Source organism: Myotis brandtii, unplaced genomic scaffold, assembly GCF_000412655.1.
Source record: "Myotis brandtii unplaced genomic scaffold, ASM41265v1 scaffold230, whole genome shotgun sequence".
NCBI lineage: Eukaryota > Metazoa > Chordata > Mammalia > Chiroptera > Vespertilionidae > Myotis > Myotis brandtii.
Genome location: NW_005358650.1, coordinates 5625480 through 5636055, shown reverse-complemented (window position 1 = coordinate 5636055; position 10576 = coordinate 5625480).

Below are 10576 nucleotides of genomic sequence, written 5' to 3'. Positions count from 1 at the left end.
AATAAATTAGAATTCATTTTGGTCTGCTCAGCTAAAATCAGTGAAAAACAATCTCTTATTTAGCTACAAATAAGCCCAGAAAGGAGAATCTGACAGATTGGGTGTCATCCCAAGACCCCACAAGGGAGTTTTGATATGGAAAGAAATAAAAATTACAAAAAAGGGGCTAGGAATATTTTGAAAGCTTTAATACACAGAAATTACCATATGTGACCAGTACATTTAAAAAAACGTATTTCTACAAGCAGCACTAAGAACCTTAATGATAAAATATCTATCTATATAAAAGCCTAAGCAACCACCGCAACCAAATGGACGACTAGACATGCTGCGTGGGGCAACCAAGGCCGACAGGGGGGTTAGTGAGGGGCGACCAAATGACTAAGCAGCAGGCTGCATGGGGAGACCAGGCCGGCAGGGGGGCAGTGAGGGACAACCAAACATAACAGCAGGCTGTGTGGGGCAACCAGGCCAGCAGGGGCGGCAGTTGGGGGCAACCAGGCTGGCAAGCAGAGGCAGTTAGAGGTGATCAGGCTGGCAGGGGTGCAGTGAGGGGTGATCAGGCCGGCAGGCAGAGGCGGTTAGGGGTGATCAGGCTGGCAGGGGGGACAGTTAGGGGCAATCAGGCAGGCAGGCAGGCAGGTGAGCAGTTAGGAGCCAGCGGTTCAGGATTGTGAGAGGGATGTCCCCCGAGGGGGCCCAGATTGGAGAGGGTGCAGGCCGAGCCAAGGGGAACCCCCCCCCCCTGCACGAATTTCATGCACCAGGCCTCTAGTATGACATATAAAACAAGGAAAAACTTTTTAGCCTATCTATGGGATCTTTTAAACACTAACATGATAAGTATTCCTTGGAAAACTGAATAAATCTATCATTTTCTTTAATACTTCATTCCCCAAATGGAAAGATGCCTTTTTTAACATTCTTAATTCTTAGATAAACTCCATGATAAACATGAAGATTTGATCCCTGATTAGGTACATGTAAATCTTGATTTTTTTGGTTACTTTACCTACTTAAAAATAAACTGAAAGGATTCAAAGAAATGCTTTATATAATTTCAGGATATTTTGATTCCAGTTGAAATGGATTGGAAAACATCTTCTGTTTTCTAATTCATTATAATTAACAAATGCAATAATGATTTTTATCAAGGATTTATTACAAAAATTTCATTTATGTGTTGATTAAATCATTTGACCCATTAAATTCAATTTTCATTTATATACAAAATGTTGGAAGTTTTTATTTTGCTAATTTGATGTGAACATTAATAAGAGTTACAACTAGACTAATTAACATTAATTCAACTTATTAAAAATATGACATTCACATAATTCAAAATTCAGAAACTTTAGAAGGTATGCAAAATATAAAGGCAATCTTCCATCCATATTTCTCATCTGCCCAGGGCCTACTCTCTGTGGATAAACACTGTTCTTAGATTTTTATGAATCATTTGATGTTACTCTCTGTTTATACAGGCTGATACAAATATATACCAATGATGGTTTTCAGTTCTTGGCTCATTAGTCTTCCCTGCAGCAGTAAATAGAATTTACTATGCTCAACACCTAGAAATGGCCATACCTGGGCTTCTCCCCTAGTTTTTCTCCTACCTCTCTAGCCACTCCTTCTCTATCTCCCCAGCAGGCATTGCTTACTCTTTGTGTTCCTTACAAACCAATTCCTCTGTTTTCTCATGTGGTGCTCGTCCTGAGTGAGCTCATCTATTATCATTGGGGCATAAATTAAGATATTGGCACTGACGTAATTTGTGGGCTAAGAGCCTTTTCAGAAGAGGTGAGTTTGCAGGATAAGGGGCAGTTATGTAGAAAAGAAAGAGGATAAGATTTCTAGATGGAAAAAGAGTATACTTATAGAAAGATACTCCTAGATAAAGGAGGGACAAGAGTTGCACACTGATGATCAGCTCAATATCTAACTTAAATATCACTTGTGAAAACTGAATAAAAAATGAATAATATCAAAGGAAATTTTTACCAGAAAAACATAATTTTGCTAAATCAGCCATGGGAATTACAGAAAATGAAAGAGATTAAACTAAACCTAAAAGAACTGGGCCTATGAGTAATTTGAAAATAGAAACAGAAGTGAAAACTATCAGATGCCCTAACTGCTAACCTTGTGTCCAATCTGCTGGTTATTGCCAATGTAGCATTCTGCTTTAGGCCACCTTGATGTATGGGAAGGTCATCAGGACAGCTTTGCAGATTGACAATCTGTAAACCTTTCTCCAGATGCAGAAAGTATTCTGCAGCAGAACTTTAAAGTTCACTTCTCCACCTGGTGGAAGACCTTCATTTCCAGTTGTACTGCTTTTTATGTCTATCAACCATAAGAAAGGCATGTCAAAACCCAGTTGCTTTCTAATGTAATGCCCCAATGACATTAAATGGTATGAAAAGCATTTGTTCCCTTTTTGAATACAATTTTAAAAATAAACATTTTCATTTTTTTATGCCAGCTGAGAGAAAGAATAGTCTCCCAAAGTTACAAACTCATGTCCAAAAGCCAGAATGAGAAGAAGCTAACCCTGTGAGGACAGTGTATGTAGCTAGCTGACCCTGTTTTGACTATCTAGGTCACAGGATTTTTTGCTCTTAACCCAATGCTTTCTGCTGTTTAATCTTTATATTTTGAACTGATGGTTTCCATGTCTGTAAAAGTCCTAGAGCTGCATCAACAACAGACTAAGCCAAGGAGCAGTTCCTCATGTAGAGCCAGGGCTGTGATGTGGTCCTGTCCCTTCATGTCTCTGGACCTCATTGTCCTCATTTGTGCTAACATCAAAGAACCAATAAGAGAATTATATAAAATAAAGTTGCTCTTTAAATCCTAGAATGCTGTCATACAATTGTAGGGATCTCCTAAACTTGGAATTACCTCCTGTTTGCATTAAATTTATTTTTATTGCAATAAGAAAGAATTATTAGGATACCAACAGATAGAGCATTTCATACTCCCTTCATTCCCTATAAATTCTCAATCAATAGCTACTATAACCTCAACAAGAAATTCAATTGTAGCATTATTGCAGGAGGTACACAGGTATTACTCAGGTACCCTCACTACAGACATACAACATCTTTTTCAGAAAAGATGGCATATTTGGCTAAAGAACAATAATCATGGCCTAATAATTTCATATTCCCATAAGAAAAAAAATCACTACATGGAAATGCCAGAGATCTCAAGCCCATTTGGAAGTTTCAGGTAGCTCTCTTATAACAAGTAGTGTGGCATGATTAAACAAGAGCTGCCCCAGAGTGAGGCAAGCTGTACTCTAGTGTGGTTATCCCACTGTGTACTGTGGAACCCAGACAAGTCTCAGCCTTTGCAATGTCTGTTCTTTACCAGCAAAAAAGGTCCATATGATCTCTAAGGTCCCTTAAAATTCCACACACCGTGACTTTTCTCATTACAGCAGTCTTTAAATATACAAATCCTGATGTAACTTCCTGGAGGGGAGAATAAAATAGAGTTTGAATTCCTCAGCCTGTTTCAGTGACTTAAAAAAAACACAACACTACAGTTTTTAATCAGAAAGGCAAAATCTTTAGTGGTGCTATTAAAGGCCCGATAACGATTTTCTCTTCTTCATGTAAATGTGGAAGAATGCTATCTGCATATAGGCTAATTTTGTCCACCACTGAACCAGAACAGATTAAATGACTATGCTTGAACATCTATCTCAGTGAGATTGCAAAGGGCTTTGATGAGAGAGGAGATGAAGTCTCTGTATCAAATAAATGATCTATTTGCATCTAAAAGCCATGGCATCTATTCAAACACCATGTTTTTGAAAGGGACAAATATTGCTTGGCTAGTTTAAAAGCTATGAAGCAATTTTGGGGTTTCTATTCAATGGATTAAGAGGCAAGAACCAAAAGTTTTAAGTTTAGTGCAGGATTGAAATACACCCAAGTGTCAGCATACTGCTACATATACACTAAATGCATAACTTCCCAGACATCATTGACATGTCTCTCAATTTACTCAGAATTTCAAAAAATTAATTTATTCAGCACAGACTTGTCAACATATTATTTTAAAATAGTTAGACTGGGGTTTCAGTATAGGGGAAGACATCTCACAGAAAGGTTGAACTTAGCAAAAAAGCCTTTATTTTCTCTATACAAATTTAAAAATTAAAGTCATCTGCAAGCCCATCGGTCCATTAATATTTTTGTGTGTTTCCTTATATTATTTTTCTGATATATGTGTGGGTGTGTTTTTAACAAAACATAGGACCACAATGCATATACTGCCTTTTGATTTGCTTTTGTCACTATTACCATACAGTATATTGAACACCTTCACATATCCCTGGGATTTTATGTATAGACAGTTTCAAACCAGCACTCTGATGAGACCTATAGCTTCCTCAGGAATGCCTGAAGGGTTTTCAGGGTGTGGAGTGTGGTTGAGTAGACATAATTCTATCTCTTCCCATCCAGCCTATATCCCACCTTCATCAATAAGATCTTTTTAAACAATATACTTTACTTTTTTATTCATCTGTTTAAAAGTTTTATTCATCTGTGAAAAAGAATAGTTGAAAATCACTGCTCTGTATCATTTTTAATGTCTTTAATTTTCAGTATATATATATATATATATGTATATATACGTATATATACATATATATATGTATATACATATATATATATATAATATTCTGATTTACAAATTCCTTTTGGCATAGTAGGTAAGATTCAGACTTGCTGGGTTTGAATCCCCACTCTGTCACTGACCAACTGTGTGACTGTGCTGGTTTTAAAACACCCACAAATTCTTTGACTGTTCTGCTATAAATATAGATATAAATAGATATTAATCAAGAGTCTATACTAATCAGAATGTCTTCAATTGCAATGACAGATAATCCAACCCAAAATGATTTGTGGGGAAGAAAAAACTTTTATTGGCTTACATTATCTTACATATTAGATATGTAAGCCAATAAATAAGTTATTTTTTTATTAGTTTCTGTCAAGGCTAGATCCAGGTACTCATCAAATCTCTGTCTCTAACTCTTGATCTCTCAACCATCTTTTCTTCTATGCTGATTGCATTTTCAAACAAGCTACCTTCATGTCAGGGCCCATGGAATTTCCAGCTTTATATCTAACATTTTTACATTAAAGTCAGAATTTTACTTATAACCACAGACTCTGAGGATTAAACAGAAAGGGTGTTTATTAAAAGACTACCTTGTAGGCTACAGAACTGTTGTAAAGGCTGGAGAACCATTCTTGTAGCCAAGCTTCTGACAAGCATGATCTAACAAACTACCACCAGTGCTGCCATTGCCACCACCAATATTGGGTGCTATGTTTGCACTGGTGCCAAGAGCTCAAAGGCTGCTGGTGCCAAGGCCAGTCCAGGTCCAGAAACTCAACCATGCAACCATTGCCACCCCCAAAAGCTATACATCTTAGTATCTGTAGGGGAACTCACTGAGATGCAATGTGGCTCTAGCAGCAAAGGTATTTGGGCAATGTCAGACTCTTAAATCTCTGTAGCCTCAGGCTTGGCTGACTACCCAGAAAATGGGACTGCCCAAAGATAAATGGTGTGCCCCCAGGAAGGAGGTTAATGAGTGTGATAACTGCCTGATGTTATCTGCTAACTTGGGAAGGCATTGTTCATTCTGGTCTACCGACTACTAACTATATGGTTTTATTATTAACACCCTATAAAAAGAGAACCTGTCCTGGAGGGGTATGGATTTTTCCCCTGCTGGCTACCACTGGGAGCAGCTGCATTGCCCATGTATGTAAGTTTCTCTTATGAAAGCCCTCATGCATTTGAATAAGGCTACCTATCAGTTCTTCAGAATCGATCCTGAATTTAAACATTTGAGCAACTATCTCTCTTCCACATTTCATGTAGCTGTTCTCAACTGGGCTGGCTAGTCTCCAAGGATAGTATGTTTTCTGAGATTGGCCAATCAGTGGATTCTAACGTGTGATAACTGCCTGATGTTATCTGCTAACTTGGGAAGGCATTGTTCATTCTGGTCTACCGACTACTAACTATATGGTTTTATTATTAACACCCTATAAAAAGAGAACCTGTCCTGGAGGGGTATGGATTTTTCCCCTGCTGGCTACCACTGGGAGCAGCTGCATTGCCCATGTATGTAAGTTTCTCTTATGAAAGCCCTCATGCATTTGAATAAGGCTACCTATCAGTTCTTCAGAATCGATCCTGAATTTAAACATTTGAGCAACTATCTCTCTTCCACATTTCATGTAGCTGTTCTCAACTGGGCTGGCTAGTCTCCAAGGATAGTATGTTTTCTGAGATTGGCCAATCAGTGGATTCTAACCTCATGATTACAATCCTATATAATAAAAGGGTAATATCCTCATTAGCCAAATAGGACCCCAGACCTTACTTCTTTGAGTTGTTGATTTCCCAAAGTTTCACATGACCCAGTGATTGCTTAAGGCATCTAGGTCACATGGCCTGTTTCCTCACTGGATTGTATTGCTACATAAAAGTTTTAGGTATTTAGTTGAATCAATTAAATCACTCCTTCCCAACCCCAATGACTGCCCAGGAGTTACTGCCCTATTTGACCCAAGAGGATAGTGTTACTCCAGCTTCTAGAGTATGAATACTTGTCTATATGATCCAAAAACAAAATAAAAGGATGTCTCCCTTTCAAGACTCCTTCTAGCAGACAAGCTATTTCCTACAACTAACATATTGTGAGCTTTTAAAAAATGCTCTGAAATAAGAGTCATGTGAAAAATGAAATTAACTTGGCAAATAGTCAATATATAAAATTACAAATGAATTAATGACATTTCATAATTTTAAGCTTTGCCTAATTAAAAACAATTGAGATGTATCACTACCTGTTACATGGAAAATTTAAGAAAAGAAAAATAATGTGCAGACAACAGCATCTGAACAGTTTTTAGTTGATACTGTAATTCCTTTGGTATTGTTAACATGTTTGGATCTTTCATTCAAATATGGGCTATAATCTTCACAAAAAGGTTTTAGGACATTATTCACTTGCTTCAGATACAAATTTATCCTCATCTGATGCTCATCACTACCATACAGTTATTAAGATAAAAGTGCATCAAATATTGAAAACCAATGAAGTCACAGAAAACATGATGAATGATCCAAAAGTACTGCATGCCATCTAGGCCAAGAACAAATTTCTGCTTTCATTATTTTATGGACATATCTTTTATAATTAATTTAACTTGGCAACTTAACATTTTTGCCCCTGTCTATTGCATTTCCTTAATATAAAGATAAATTTCTAAGGCTATTACCCATCAGTTGGTTACACATATTTCTCTTTATGGCGACATAAAGCCCATAACTTATTCAGTTTTCCTTAGTTTTTACCTAATGTCCTTTTTCTGTTCTAGGATCACATCCAAGGTAGAATACAGCATTTAGTTATCTTTCTCCTTAGGTTCTTTTGGGTTGTACAGTTTCTCAGACTTTACTTGTCTTGGATGTCCTTGATAATTTTGAAGAGTACTGGCCAGTATTTTGTAGGATGCCTCACTATTAGAACTTGTCTTACATTTTATTCATAATAAGACTGGGGTTATGGGTTGGGGGAGGAAGACCACAAAAAGTAAATTGTGATTTTCATCACATCATATCAAGGGTACATACTATCTGCAAATGATTTATGAATATTGATGTTGACCTTGATTATCTGGCTGAGGTGGTGTTTGTCAGGTTTCTCCATTATAAAGGTACTCCTTCCGCCCCCTTTTCATACAGTATACTGTTCAGGGGTGGGCAAACTTTTTGACTCGAGGGCCACAATGGGTTCTTAAACTGGACTGGAGGGCCGGAACAAAAGCATGGATGGAGTGTTTGTGTGAACTAATATAAATTCAAAGTAAACATCATTACATAAAAGGGTAAGGTCTTTTTTTTTTTTAGTTTTATTCATTTCAAACGGGCCGGATCCGGCCCGCGGGCCGTAGTTTGCCCACGGCTGGTTTAGATGGAAGTCACTGTGCACAGTCTGCACCTGAGGAGTGGGGAGTTATGCTCAGAGAAGGGTAGAGTACCCAAATAAATTATTTGGAATTCTTCTGCACAGACTGATCTCTTCTCTCTAATTTATTACTTTATTTAATCATTTATTTATATCAGTATGGACTCATGGATCATTACTTTATACTCTGGGCTATAATCCAATATTATTTTATTTTGTTGTTCAAATTGTTCCAGCTTTGGCCATTGAAACCATCTGGGCATGGATATTTCTTTTCTGGAAGGTCTTAAATAACTAATCAATTTCTTTGGTAGTTATATGACTATTCATTATATATTTCATCTTTTGGTTTATAGAATTTGTCCATTTTGTCCAAATTATTAAATTTATGTGTGTAGAGTTTTTTTGGTGGTGATATTTTATTATTCTCTTAATTTCTGCAGAATCCGTAAATATATCCTCTTGAATTTCTGATACTGGTAACTGGCATCTTCTCTGTTTTTGTCAGTCTTGCTAGAGATTTGTCAATTTTATTAATCTTCTTTTTTTAAAAAAACAGCTTTTATTGTAATTAATTTTTTTTCTCTGTTGTTATTATGCTTCCAGTCCCAGTAATTTATGGTTCAACATTATCATTTATTTCCTCATACTTACTTTGGGTTATTTTGTTTTCCTTTTTCCAGTTTCTTGAGGTGTAAGCTTTGATTATTTATTTGAAACTTCTGTTCTGTGTAATTAATTTTTTTTTTGATACTATAAATTTCTCCCAAAGCACTGCTCTAGCAGCATCTCACAAATTTTGCTAAGTTGTATTTTCATTTTTATTTAGTCTAACATTTTTTTATTCCCCTTTAGAATTATTTCTTGACTGATAGTTTTAGAAATGTATTTAAAATTCCAGGTATTTAAAGATCTTCCTGTCACTTGTCTTTTACTGATTTCTAGTTTGATTTCATTATTGTCAGAGAATATATTTTGCATGACTGCAATTCTTTTAAAGTTGTTTAATGACTCAGAGTATGACCTAACTTGATAAGTATACACTTCAAAACAATATGTATTCTATTGTTGTGTGGAATGTTTTATAAATGTCAACTATATTTAATTAGTTGATAGGATTCAGGTATTCTCTGTTCTTGCTGACTTTCTTTCTACTAGGTCTATTTTACTGAGAAGTGGGAAGAGCTAGTCAGAACCAGCTTTATCCCATAGATGGAAACCACATGTTGAGGATGACAGAACAGCCTTGTACCACCCACCTCTGGACTATTATGTGAAAAAGAAATACACCTTTATGTAGTTTTAAGCTGCTCTATTTTAAGGGTTTTTAATTTTTAAATTAAATTTCTTGGAATAACATTGGTTAATAACATTACATAAATTTCAGGTAGACAGCTTTATAATACAACATCTGTATATTCCATTGTGTGCTCACCACCCAAACTCTAGCCTCCTTCCCTTATCATATATTTGACCCCCATTGCCCTCTTTATCCTCCCCCAACCACTTTTCCTTTGGTAACCACCATTCTGTTGTCTATAACTATGAGTTCATTTATTTTTTGTTTGTTTGTTTGTTTATTGCTTTTTTGTTTTATATCCCGCATATGAGTGAAACCATATGGTACTTGTCCTTTTCTATCTGACTTATATCACTTAGCATGATCCATCCATGTTGTCACAAATGGCAATATTTCATCTTTTTATAGTTGAATAGTATTCAGTGTGCGTGCGCGTGTATGAGTCATATCTTCAGTATCCAATCAATTGTTAAAGGACACTTAGGTTGTTTCATGTCTTGGCTACTGTGAATAATGATGCAATGAACATCGGGGTACATATATCTTTACAAATATGTGTTTTCAAATTTTTCTAGTAGATCCCCAGAAGAAGGATTGCTAGGTCATGTGGTAACTCTATTCTTAATTTTTTGAGGAACCTTCATACTATTTCTCATAGTGGCTGTACCAATTTATATTCCCACCAGCAGTGTGAGAGGGTTCCCTTTTTTCTGCATTTTGAGGGGGTATTTTTTGAGCTCAGCGTGTCAGCATTTTGAAAAACCCTAACTTAACTCTGGTGCTGTGTCACATATAGAAATTTTTTTATATTTGCAACCATAGTAAAACAAGACTTATATTTTGATATTTGTTTTATATATTTAAATGCCATTTAACAAAGAAAAATCAACCAAAAAAATGAGTTCGCGTGTCATAGGTTCACCATCACTGGCTTATATCTTACCAGATACCAAAATTATAAGAAGTTGATTAGGTTTATATTTTGTCATGGATAAAAGTCAAATATACAATTTTCAGTGAAAAGAAGTGAGTTGCTGAAAGATTTATATAGGTTTATGAAAAGATGTGGGGAGCTGATATAGGATTAAGCCTCGGACTGATCTGTTGGCAAAGTCACAAACAAGTCCCAGCTTAGAGGGCCCAGTCCTCTTAAGCATAATTAGGCTTGACCTTATAATGCTCCCTAGATCTTACCTGGGAAGCTAATGGGCTGAGGGAAGTGCAACAAGAACAAAAACAAGTGAAACTCACAAGAACAA